This window comes from Phyllobates terribilis, unplaced genomic scaffold (assembly GCF_046119375.1).
Source record: "Phyllobates terribilis strain yellow unplaced genomic scaffold, ASM4611937v1 Scaffold_11__3_contigs__length_659146591, whole genome shotgun sequence".
NCBI classification, from domain to species: Eukaryota; Metazoa; Chordata; class Amphibia; order Anura; family Dendrobatidae; genus Phyllobates; species Phyllobates terribilis.
Window position 1 is genome coordinate 87,063,628 of NW_027362771.1, and position 13,306 is coordinate 87,076,933.

A 13,306-nucleotide genomic window follows, 5' to 3' on the forward strand; every position below is an offset into this window, starting at 1 on the left:
TAGCGTTTAGCCTCTGCTCTTCTAACTGCCCTGTAGCGGTGGCGAGTGGGGCAATGAGGTTGGGGTTCATGTCAGCCTTGTATTGGAGGCTGACGTGAAGCCCAGGTTAGTAATGGATGTTGTCTATAAGATGCCCCCATTACTAACTGCGTAGTAAAATGGTTGCCACTTTTTCAATAAAAGACATGGCCAGAATAACGTATTTTAATGAAATAAAAAACAAAAGGTTCTACAATTTTTTTATCACCCATCGATCTTCTGAAAAAAGCATAAAATAACAAAACAACCATATCCCTCACCTGTCCACCATCAATGACGCAGTCCACGTACCGCCAACGATTGTCCCATGGCGATCCGGGTCACTTCTACAGCAGTGACATCAGCAATCATTGATGTCACTCTTGTAGAAGACAGCAGTGTATACTGACAGGAGTGTAAAATCACTCCTATCAGTATACATTGTTGTGCACGAGGTCACTGGGGTTGATGAGCTGAAGATCAGCTGATCAACCCCGGTGAACTTACCAACATGGGAGCATTCTTTAGAATGTTCCCACAGGGAGGTCACGTGACCAATCAGATGATCGCTGACGTCACTGCAGGTCCTGGCAAATCCTTACACTGCTGGGAGCGAGCGCGCTCCCGCAGTGTACCGCTGACCGCCGGGAGCATCGGATCGCCACTGTTATCAGCGGGAGCGGCGGTCGGATGAGAGGAGTTGTAGTTCTCCTCTCCCGACCCAGGTACCACCCGCACCGCATTTCCCGCGTGAATTCGCGGCCATTGGTTTTAATTGAAACGCAGCAAATTCGCAAGGGCAGATATTATAGCTACGGGTTTGCTGCGGTTCAATGCAAGTCATGGGGCATGAATTTGCGGTGGAAACGCCTGAACAATGGTCATTCTGCATTTTTTTCCGCAATGGTAATCCTGAGCGGAAATTTCCGCATCATGGGCACAGCACATCAGGATTACCATTGCTACAGATGGCAGACCTATTAACAAGCGTTTTCACAGCATTTCCACATTGGGAAAACCGCCGCGAAAGCGCATCAAAAACGCTTTGTGTGCACTTAACCTAATGGACACCATATATTGCTCCATACAGTATGGGTCCCATATATAGCTCCATCCAGTAAGCGGCTCCATATATACAGTGGTGGCCAAAAGTATTGGCACCCCTGCAATAGTTTCTTCCTGAAAATGATTGCAATCACAAATTCTTTGGTATTATTATCTTCATTTAATTTGTCTTCAATGAAAAAAAAACACAAAAAGAATTGTCCTAAAGCCAAATTGGATATAATTCCACACCAAACCTAAAAAAGGGGGTGGACAAAAGTATTGGCACTGTTTGAAAAATCATGATTCTCTAATTCGTGTAATTAACAGCACCTCTAGCTTACCTGTGGCACCTAACAGGTGTTGGCAATAACTAAATCACACTTGCAGCCAGTTAACATGGATTAAAGTTGACTCAACCTCTGTCATGTGTCCTTGTGTGTACCACATTCAGCATGGAGAAAAGAATGAAGACCAAAGAACTGTCAGAGGACTTGAGAAACCAAATTGTGAGGAAGCATGAGCAATCTCAAGGCTACAAGTCCATCTCCAAAGACCTGAATGTTCCTGTGTCATCAAGAAGTTTAAAGCCCATGGCACTGTGGCTAACCTCCCTAGATGTGGACGGAAAAGGAAAATTGACGAGAGATTTCAACGCAAGATTGTGCGGAAGGTGGATAAAGAACCTCGACTAACATCCAAACAAGTGCAAGCTGCCCTGCAGTCCGAGGGTACAACAGTGTCAACCCGTACTATCCGTCGGCATCTGAATGAAAAGGGACTGTATGGTAGGATACCCAGGAAGACCCCACTTCTTACCCCGAGATATAAAAAAGCCAGGCTGGAGTTTGCCAAAACTTACCTGAGAAAGCCTAAAACGTTTTGGAAGAATGTTCTCTGGTCAGATGAGACAAAAGTAGAGCTTTTTTGGAACAAGCATCAACATAGAGTGTATAGGAAAAAAAAAAGAGGCATTCAAAGAAAAGAACATGGTCCCTACAGTCAAACATGGTGGATGTTCCCTGATGTTTTGGGGTTGCTTTGCTGCCTCTGCCACTGAACTGCTTGACCGTGTGCATGGCATTATGAAGTCTGAAGACTACCAACAAATTTTGCAGCATAATGTAGGGCCCAGTGTGAGAATGCTGGGTCTCCCTCAGAGGTCATGGGTCTTCCAGCAGGACAATGACCCAAAACACACTTCCAAAAGCACTATAAAATGGTTTGAGAGAAAGCACTGGAGACTTCAAAGGTGGCCAGAAATGAGTCCAGACCTGAATCCCATAGAACACCTATGGAGAGATCTCAAAATGGCAGTTTGGAGAAGGCACCCTTCAAATATCAGGGACCTGGAGCAGTTTGCCAAAGAAGAATGGTCTACAATTCCAGCAGAGCATTGTAAGAAACTCATTGATGGTTACCGGAAGCGGTTGTTCGCAGTTATTTTGGCTAAAGGTTGTGCAACCAAGTATTAGGCTGAGGGTGCCAATACTTTTGTCTGGCCCATTTTTGGAGTTTTGTGTGAAATGATCAATGATTTGATTTTTGCTTCATTCTCTTTTGTGTTTTTTCCTTGCAAGCAAATTAAATGAAGATAATAATACCAAAGAAATTGTGATTGCAATCATTTTCAGGAAGAAACTGAGTATTATCTGACAGAATTGCAGGGGTGCCAATACTTTTGGCCACCACTGTAGCTCCATACAGAATGGGCTCCATATATTGCTCCATGTAGTATGGGCCCCATATATTGCTTCATTCAGTATGGGCCCAATATATTGCTCCATTCAATACGGGCCCCAAATATTGCTCTATACAGTATGTGTCCCATATATTTCTCCATTCAGTATGGGCCCCATATATTGCTCCATTCAGTATGGGCCCCATATATTGCTCCATTTAGTATGGGCTCCATATATTGCTCCATTCTGTATGGGCTCCATATATTTCTCCATTCAGTATGGGCCCCATATATTGCTCCATTCAGTATGGGCCCCAAATATATTTCTTTTCAGTATGGGCCCCATATATTGCTATGCTCAATATGAGCCCCATATATAGCTCCATTCAGTATGGGCTCCATATATTGCTCTTTTCAGTATGGGCTGCACCATATATAGCTCCATTCAGTATGGGCCCCATATATTGCTCTTTTAAGTATCGGCCCCATATATAGCTCCATTCAGTATGGGCCCCATATATAACCAAATACAGTATGGGCCCTATATATAGCTACATACAGTATGGGCCCCATATATATATAAAAAAAAAATACTCACCTCTCCTTGCTGACGGCAGTTCAGGACTCCTCAGCAGCTTCCCACACTCTGCACTGTCTGAGCAGAGGGCACACTGTAGTGACATCAGTGCGCCCTCTGCCCTGACACGTTAACAGAGTCAGGGGATGTGGAATACATGGGAGCTGTGGAGGATCGAGGAGAGGTAAGTATGGCAAGTGCCGGGGCCCTAAGGAAGCAGAGGGCCCACTCATGGGCGCTGGCACCGAACTCTACCGACTCACCGGGCCCATAGCGTGCTGGGGTCCCCGACGGCAAGTGGGCCCCCCCCGCTTCCTCAAGGCCCTGGTACTTGCCCGGGTGCGCCGGGTTAGGACGCCGGTCCTGCAGGAGTAATCTGACAATGAAAACAGGTAGTCAATGTTTGTGGAGGCACTTAGAGAAAACATTGAGTGGAAGTACAGTTAATATATACATGAATGTAACGTTTTATCATGATGCAATTTTCACATTTTTATTAACCCCCTAATGACCGGGCCAAATTTTTTAAATCTGACGTGTCAATTTATGTAGTAATAACTCTGGAATTGTTCAACATATCCCATTTATTTTGAGATTATACTTTATGATCATGGTAAATTTAGTTTTTTGTGTTTTGTGTTTATTTATAAAAATATCAGAAATGTGACAAAAATTGTAAAAAATTTGCAATCTTCAAACTTTATATGACTATCCCTTTAATCCAGATTTTCATATCACAAAAACATTAATAAATAACATTTCCCTCATGTCTGCTTTACATTAGCACCATTTGTAAAATGTTATTTTATTTTGTTAACATTTTAGAAGGTTTAAAAATGTAGCAGTAATGTTTCATTTTTTGAAAGGAAATTTACAAAACTTAATTTTTTTAGGGACCTATTTGGTTTTGAAGTGACTTTGGGGGTCTTATATAATGGAAACCCCCAAGAGTGATACCATTTTAAAATCAGCGCCCCTCAGCATATTCAAAATTGCTTTTAGGAAGTTTATTAACTCTTCAGGTGCTTTTCAGGAATTAATGCAAAGTGACATGACAAAAATGGAAAAAATTATTTTTACCACCTAAATGTTTCTAACTTGTGAACAGGTCACTATAGCTAGAAGACTTTAAGGCCGTTATTTGGCCATGGTCATGGCAAACATCAGTACCACATGATCAAGATCTCAGGGGCCCATGCAGTGAAGAGGGAACCCCCACACTCTGTTAACCATCTAGATCCTGTAGTCACTATTGACAGTAGTATTTAAAAGGTTAAACGGTCATGGGCGGTGTCAATACAGATTATGACTGGTGATGATTGTGACCCGTCAGAGGATGCTAGTCCCTTATATCGCATGTCAGTTTTAAGTCGTATTGGCGGTCATTAAGGGGTTAAACCATACACATAGGTATAAAAAAATACTAACCATATACAGTTAACCACAGTTCATAAGACTACTATTGTAGGCCAAAGTAGTGCCAGATGGTTAGCACTCTGTCCCTTACAGAGACTGGGAGTGTGTAAGAGGTGTTTGGTAGGGACGGACTGACCTTCAATAAACTATTGCAGACAATAATAGTCACAGAAGATTTTGTCTTTGTTCTTCACATAATGGTGCAACAAATTCACATATACAAACATATTAAGTTGCACATTACGCTTGCTGGTTACAGTCACTAAAATAAAGCACAATTTGCATGGCTGCTACATTTCACAGCACATGGCACTGTATGCTTGGTGGTTGCACCTCATTAGAAATTGCCCTATTGGCATGTTGATTGCAGCACACTCATAGTAGCAGGGAGCATTTGAACATTGTAGAACTTTATGCAGCCAATGTTAACTTCACAGAGGCCACATGAAAGTGTTACTTATACACAAACTTTCATGACTATGCATATTTCAACTTTAGCTTATAATGTTACATAAAACTCTAAAGGGGATTTCTTCTTTCAGCATTCTGCATCCCATCGGCATACCTGTATTAAAAGAAATACAAACAGCTGTTTCTTATCCTCTCCGAGTGCAACATTGTGTTTCTGTAGCTGCTTCAGTGATGGTTTACCGACTGCAGCTGTGACATCACATTAAGAGGCCTGCAGTAAATTACTAGTCTGAGCAACTCATGTCATCTACAATCACAGGAGCAGTGGTGGAGAGGCAATATTAGTCCCAGAGAGGGTGATTAATGGCTGTTTTAAAGGCATGTAAAAGCAGAGAACTATACTAAGGTCTAAGTGGTAACGTTTCTTCTTGTGGAAAGTGACATACCAGCTCTGGCATGCCAATGTAAGGAGACTTATTCGCCGTGCAATGCTCCTCTGGGAAACTTATTATGCAAATTGCCTCTTCAGAGAGGAAGAGGACTTGAACTCTATAGCACCACCTGTACACACTTCTATTGAGGAGGAAGGTTTCTCTCCACTCACCACTCACTTCCTAAGCGCTCTTCTAAGCACCCTTCTTGAGGAAAACCCTGCCATGCTCCAATTTAATCAACTACAGTATATCATGGGACTGTATCATAAAGATTACATAATGTGTCTCAGGGCAAAAAAAAAACGTTTGGTTCAGCGAAGAAGAGGAAAAACCTGAAGCACAACAACAAAAAAGTCCCTGTCGTGAAGGGGTTAAATGCCAATATTATATCTAATATATAAATCTTAGATCTTGTTGGACCCCAATATATAACTACCATAAAAATTTATTAAGATAAGGAGCAAATGCCGCAATTAAAATATGTCATACAAATTACTTTATTAATTAATTTATTTTTTTAAATAAATAGCTACCGCTCAGTTCACTGCAGGCAATACCAGGCCATTTTCCTCAAATAGTACTGTTGACAGTCAACAAGCCCCTAGGTCACAAACACTCTGTGATCTTCTAAAATGGTAAATTTCCTCTATGAATACAATTTACTCTGTTTCCATGGCCACAATGACTTTAGTGGGCCACTTCTGAAGGCTATTCATCAAACACTACATGCTGTACTTATTTATTATCTGGCCATAAAAGCAATAACATGTAACCATTTAAAATAATCATCCACTGGCTGAATAGGGTAATCAGGGCAAAATGAAAATTCTGAGTATGTAAAATTACATTTATGTTCCTCTAAGGACAGCATGTTCTCATTCATCAGCCTAATTCCAGTACTCTATTAATGAGTGAGAGATCTTATCCAGGGAAACTCGTAATTCCAGGTTAGTCACGTGAGGTTGTTACAAAAAAGGTGTGCAAATAAATGGCTAAATGTTCACTTCCTATTTCCAACAACTTGTAATTACTTTGGGTGATAAATATCTAATGGTATTATCAAAGATTTATATTTTGTTTTTTTTCTATTCAATCTTTATTTTTTCTCCTTCCTGACATATCCACATGTCCTATTTGCAAGGGTTTTTCTGTAAATGGACATATAAATACATCCAGGTGATTGTGCCAGGACAGGAGCAATGCACGATGCAATCATCTTAACTGACAGCCTAGCTCCTGCATCTATCTTGCCAGTTTAACTCTCTAGCAGGCACTGTCAATAGGTTCTTCAGTGTTTAGATGGTTTTGGGAGGCTCCCACTTTAACCCCGTTAGGCATTCCTGTGCAACAATCATGCTAATAGTTGTAATGGCAATCAGAGGTCAAACAATGGCCTCAGAGTCTGCCAGTTATTGTTGCCTGTTAGGCCCTGTCATAAATAGGGTGTAACAGGCCACCTGTTGATGTATCATTGACTGGTTTAATGCACTGCAATACTGCAACACTGGAATACTGCAACACTGCAACACTGGAAAACATGTAGGTCCCAATTTATCAAAGCGATGACATCAGAATTCTGGCAGACATTGCTTTAAAAAGTTGCAAAATTTTTGCGACTTTTAGAGATTTCTCACAAGCTTTGACCAGCTTTGCCAAGGTGGGCATAGATAGGGCATGATGTGGGTGTGATGGTGACCATAGCTTGTCATAAATCAGTCTCTGATTAGTGTAAGATTTGTGCCGAAGCACACACGAAGATACACGTCAATTGTCAGACTCTCCTCATTCATGCGTGCTTCTATTAATGAATCAGGAGCATGTGACTCTAACAAGCCGCTCATGAAGACCGGCGTGAACCTTGCTGAATCGTGGCTCTAATTTTTTGTTTCCTCGTTCCAGCATTATAACATTATGTGAAGCAACTGTGGGTCTAAAATGTTCACTATGCCCCTATGTGCATAGTATCCAAATTGGGATCACTTGATTGTGGTTTCTGCTGTTTTCAGGTACTCTGCAAATGCACTGAGTAGCTTTTGTTTTCATTTAATTTTGTGCTCATTCTGTGAAGCAGCTGAAGTGTTAATAAGCTTTTTGAATGTGGTTTTGAATTATTTGAGAGGTGCAGTTTTTAAATGAAACTTTGTTTGATGGTTTTCTGACAAATAGTCCCCTCCAAGTCACATTAAAATGAAGTGGTGCCTTATATTTTGTAAATTTTGCTAAAAAATTAAAAAATGTTGCTAAAATTTTAAGTCTTCTAACATCCTAACAACATAAAAGGACAATTAAAAAATTATGTAAACTGGACATATTGTACTGTATATTTATTAACTTTCTTTGTGTGCTTTTACGACTGATTTAGAACAAAAAATAAAATATTTTAAAAGCTGCAATTTTTTTTTTTTACATTTTAGATATTAAATTAATGCAAATCATATTAACCTAATTTCACCACTAAGATAAAGAGCAATGTGTCAAGAAAAAAACAGTCTCAGAATCATTGGGATATGTAGAAGCGTTCCAGATTTATTACCATATAAAGTGACATATTTGAAAAATCTGGTCTGGTCAAGCCTGTTGCCTAAAAGTTGACCGCAGTGGGAAGTGGTTAAAAAGGATCTTTTACTTGCCAATAATATGTTGTTGTATTGATTGCTATAAACACTGCTATTCTCCTTAGCATGGCATGTTTTTTTTTATAGTTCCTGCACCTTTTGTTCCTGAGATATGACTCACTTCTTCCTTATATGTATATCTAGTCTTGTTAGCTAAGCGGGTGTGATCTTCATAAAGATGCCCACAGGTAAGAGATGAAGATCACACTGCTAAAAAGACTAGAAACAGGATGAGGTATAAAACAATAAAAAATCAATATTAGTTTAGGAGAACAGGGGCATTTAGATCAAGTAAAAATTAGACCTGTTATTTAACCGCTTCCCGACCGCCCACTGTACATAAACGTCGGCGCTTGCTTGGCTCTATGCAGCGCCGACGTTTATAAACGGTCGGTGGTCCCGCAGCCCTCAGGACCCCCAGGGTCCTGCAAGCGCTGCGGGTGTGGTGCAGAGCGACAGCTCTGACAGGGGACATCATCGGGACCTGATTGGATCAGGTCCCAATCATGTTAACCCTTTGCTATCTTCTATATGCCGCGATCTATAGTGATCGCAGCATTTAGAAGATAGTGAGAGGAGAGGGGGTCGTCCACTTACCTCTCCGATGGCCCCCTGATGTCTGACAGGACCTGCCATTGTCATGGCAGCCGGAGGTCACATGACCGCCTCCGGGTCTGCCATGTACGGAGTCCTGCTAGACTCAGCCTGCATTGCATGAGATCAGTGATTAAAAAAATAAAAATTAATGTCCCATACAGGGACTAAGTAAAAATGTAAAAAAAGTCTAAAAAATGTTTTCAAACTGTTAAAAAAAATCACAAAATAAATAAAAATAAATAAATAAAATATTAAACCAATAAATCCGTATATTTATGCAAAAACAAAAAAAGTACACATATTTGGTATCGGCGCATCTGAAACAACCCGATCTATAAAACTGTCACACTAATTAACTCCTTCTGTGCACACCGTAATAAAAATAAATAAAGAACGGAGCAAAAAACTATGCTTTTTCATCATATCGCCAAACAAAAAGTGGAAAAAAATGCGATCAAAAAGCAAAATGGAAATAAAAATGGTATCGCTGAAAACGTCATCTTGTTCCGCAAAAAAAAAGCCACCATACAGCTTCATCAGCCGAAAAATAAAAAAAGTTATAGCTCTCAGAATAAAGCGATGCAAAAAAAATATTTTTTCTATAAAATTGTTTTATTGTGTAAGAGCGGCAAAACATTAAAAAAATATACGGTAAGTGTAGTATCGCTGTAAACGTACTGACCTGAAGAATAATGCTGCCTTATCACTTTTACCACACGCAGAACGACATAAAAAAAAACTCAAAAAACAATTCTTGAATTGTTGGTTTTTGTTAATTTTACCTCCTAAAAAACGGAATAGAAAGCGATCAAAAATTGTCACGTACCCAAAAATGGTACGAATAAAAATGTCAACTCGTCCTGCAAAAAACAAGCCATCACATGACTCTGTTGGCCGAAATATGGAAAAATTATAGCTCTCAAAATATGGCGATGCAAAAACTAGATTTTGCAAAAAAAGCGTCTTTTAGTGTGTGACAGCTGTCTGTCATAAAAACCAGATATAAATCTGGTATTTCTGTAATCGCACCGACCCGAAGAATAAAGTAATCTCATCACTTATACTGCACGAGGAACGGCGTAAAAAATAAATAAAACCAATTCTTCACCTGCTACTGATTGGTTTATTATGTCTCCCAAAGATCGCAATATGGCTCTGCTCATATTTATCCTGCGCTCTGCGCTGAGCACTTACACCAGAGTTTCCGTGTAAATCTCAGAAATACGTGATTCAGACGGAAGATTCCCTGTAATGAGGCAGATATAGGCCACTGTGGATGCCGTCTGGCCTGTGATCCCACGGTGTCAGTTTTTTTAGGCGTGCATAAAAGTGCGGTTGGCCACAGTTTTCTGCACTTCTGAAAAAAAGGACACCGCTAAACAGAGGCCAGATGGAGTCCAGAGTAACTCTGCTGCCTCATTACAGTGAATGGATCCTGCAGGGGTTTCATCTGAATTACATCACTTGGAAATTGAGATGGAAACCCCGATGTGAGTGCTCAGCATAGAGCGCGGGTAAACAATATGTAAAATGTTCCCAATAAAAGCTTCAACTCAGTCCTCAAGAAAAGCTAGTCCCCACTCAGGTCCGTTATCTGTTAAAAATATAAGGGACTTCCAAGTTACTGGTAGCAGAAAGTCTCTGGAAAAGCAAAATGGCCCTTGCCCCCCAAAAGAAATTCAGAAAATTTTGTGCTCCCAAATAAAAATGCCTATTCTACAATAATTTGTTCTCCAATTGTCAAATAGCATTCTGTCCCTCCCAGATCTCGCCATATGACTAAGCGGTAAGATACAGCCACATATGGGGTATTGCCACTTTTAGAAGAAATTGTGTGACACATTTTGGCACCATTTTTACCCATTGCCCCGTGTGAAAATGTAAAATCTGAGGGTAAAACATTTTTTTGTGGGAAAAATATAATTGTTTTCTTCACTGCCCAATGATATAAATTTAAAAATTAAAAAATACTCACTACTTCCCTAGATGAATTCCTTGAGAGGTGTAGTTTACAAAATGGGGTCAATTGTGGGGGTTTCTGCTGTTTCGGCATGTCAGCGACTCTTCAAATGTGACATGGTGTCTGCAACCTATCCCAGCCAACATAGCGCTCCCTTCTCTTCCAAACCCTGCCGTACACCAAAGCAGTGTTTTTCCCCCACATATGGGGTATCGGCGTACTCAGGAGAAATTGCACAACAAATTTCATGGTGCAATTTCTCCTGTTATCCTTATGATAATGCAAAATTAAGGGATGAAAAACATTTTTTGTGGGAAAAATGTGAAAATTTTATTTTTACGGCTCAATATGATTAACTTCTGTGAAGCACCTGGGGGTGCAAGGTGCTCACCACACATCTAGATAAGTTCTCTAAGGGGTCTAGTTTCCAAAATGGTGTCACTTGTGGGGGGTTTCTGTAACGGGACTGGGAGGCGGAACCTCTGAGCAACTTATACAAGGGGGTGGTCCTTGTAAGGAAGCGGGTGGCGACCAGGGAAGACAGGCAGGCAGTCACAGCAGGTGACCGGGACAGTCTCTGGGTAAACAGGCAGGAGGTCACGGCAAGTGACCGGGACAGTCTCTGGGTAAACGGGCAGGAGGTCACAGCAAGTGACCGGGACAGTCTCTGGGTAAACGGGCAGGAGGTCACAGCAAGTGACCGTGACAGTCTCTGGGTAAACGGGCAGGAGGTCACGGCAAGTGACCGGGGCAGTCTCTGGGTAAACGGGCAGGAGGTCACAGCAAGTGACCGGGACAGTCTCTGGGTAAATGGGCAGGAGGTCACAGCAAGTGACCGGGACAGTCTCTGGGTAAACGGGCAGGTACGACCTGTGATGGCTGAGCCTCCAGGTAGGCTAGCAGGCAGATGGCAGATGAGTGCTCCCAGGTGAGCAGGCGAGAGTCTCAGGATAAGCAGGTGGTCACAGCATGTGACGGCGGAGCCTCCAGGTTGGCTAACAGGCAGGTAACAGATGAGCGCTCCCAGGTGAGTGGGCAAGAGTCTCTGGACTGGCAGGTGGTCACAGCACGTGACGGCGGAGCCTCCAGGTAGTCTAACAGGCAGGTAACAGATGAGCGCTCCCAGGTGAGCAGGCAAGAGTCTCTGGACTGGCAGGTGGTCACAGCACGTGACGGCGGAGCCTCCAGGTAGGCTAGCAGACAGGTAGCAGGTGAGCGCTCCCAGGTGAGCGGGCAAGCTGGTCCATAGACAGACTGACAGGTGTCGGAAGGCAGACCGTCGGACCTCAGGCTAGCAAGCAGGAAAGCGGATGACAGGCAGGAATCAGGCAGCAAACTGGCAGGAAACTGGCAGGCAACTGGCAGGCAACGGGCAGGCAACTGGCAGGTAACAGGCAGGTAACAGGCAAGTAACAGGCAACGGGACCTGAGGGCTGAAGCAGAGTAGTGAACAGTGCAACAACATTGCTCGGGCACCTCCATTTTGGAGGAGGTGCCTTATATATGGAGGGATCCTCCGGCCATTGGCCGGGGACTGCTTAGGGTGACGCGCGCGGCCCCTTTAAGAGAGGGGGAGCGCGCGCGCGCGCGCCCTAAGCACAGTGACCGGGGGAGAGCGGGCGCTGCAGGCAGAGCGGGAGGAAGCTGCCGGGCACAGAGCAGAGAGGTGAGGGAAACAGCGTCCCTGCCTAGCAGGAGGCAGGGACGCCGACGCTACAGTACCCCCCCCTTTAGGCCCCCCTTTTTTAGGCCAGACAGAAATTTAGCAAGGATGAGAGGGGCATGGATGTTCTCCCGGGGCTCCCATGTTCTCTCCTCAGGACCAAACCCCTTCCAATCCACTAGAAAAAAGGTCTTTCCTCTTACCCTTTTGGTGGCCAGAATGTTCTCTACCTCAAACTCGTCTTCAGCAGAAACCGGAGCAGGAGGCGTACCTGTAGACTTGGAAAAGGAGTTACGTACCACGGGTTTGAGAAGAGATACATGGAAGGAGTTAGGGATCCGTAAGTTGGCCGGGAGTTTCAATTTATAGGCCACCGGGTTGATCTGTTTGATAACCTCCAGTGGGCCGATGAACCGAGGCCCTAACTTATAGGAAGGAATCTTGAGCCGGACATATTTGGATGAGAGCCAGACTTTATCTCCGGGACGAAATTGTGGGGAATCCAGGCATTTTTTGTCGGCGTGTCTCTTCATCCGCTCGGACGACTGAAGGAGTGCGGATCGGGTAGTCTCCCAAATGGAGGAAAATTTGCTAACGAGAGATTCCGCGGCCGGGTTGTCCACAGAGGTGGAGACAGGAAAAGGGATCCGAGGATGCTGACCGAAGACTACAAAAAACGGGGATTTAGAAGAAGATTCGCTCTCGTGATTGTTGTAAGAGAACTCGGCCCATGGTAGGAGATCCACCCAGTCTGAATGGTGGGCATTAACGAAGTGCCGGAGGTAACTGGTCAAATTCTGATTGATCCGCTCCACTTGACCATTGGACTGTGGGTGATAAGCGGAGGAGAAGTCCAGAGTGACGTCGAGCAGTTTACATGTGGCTCTCCA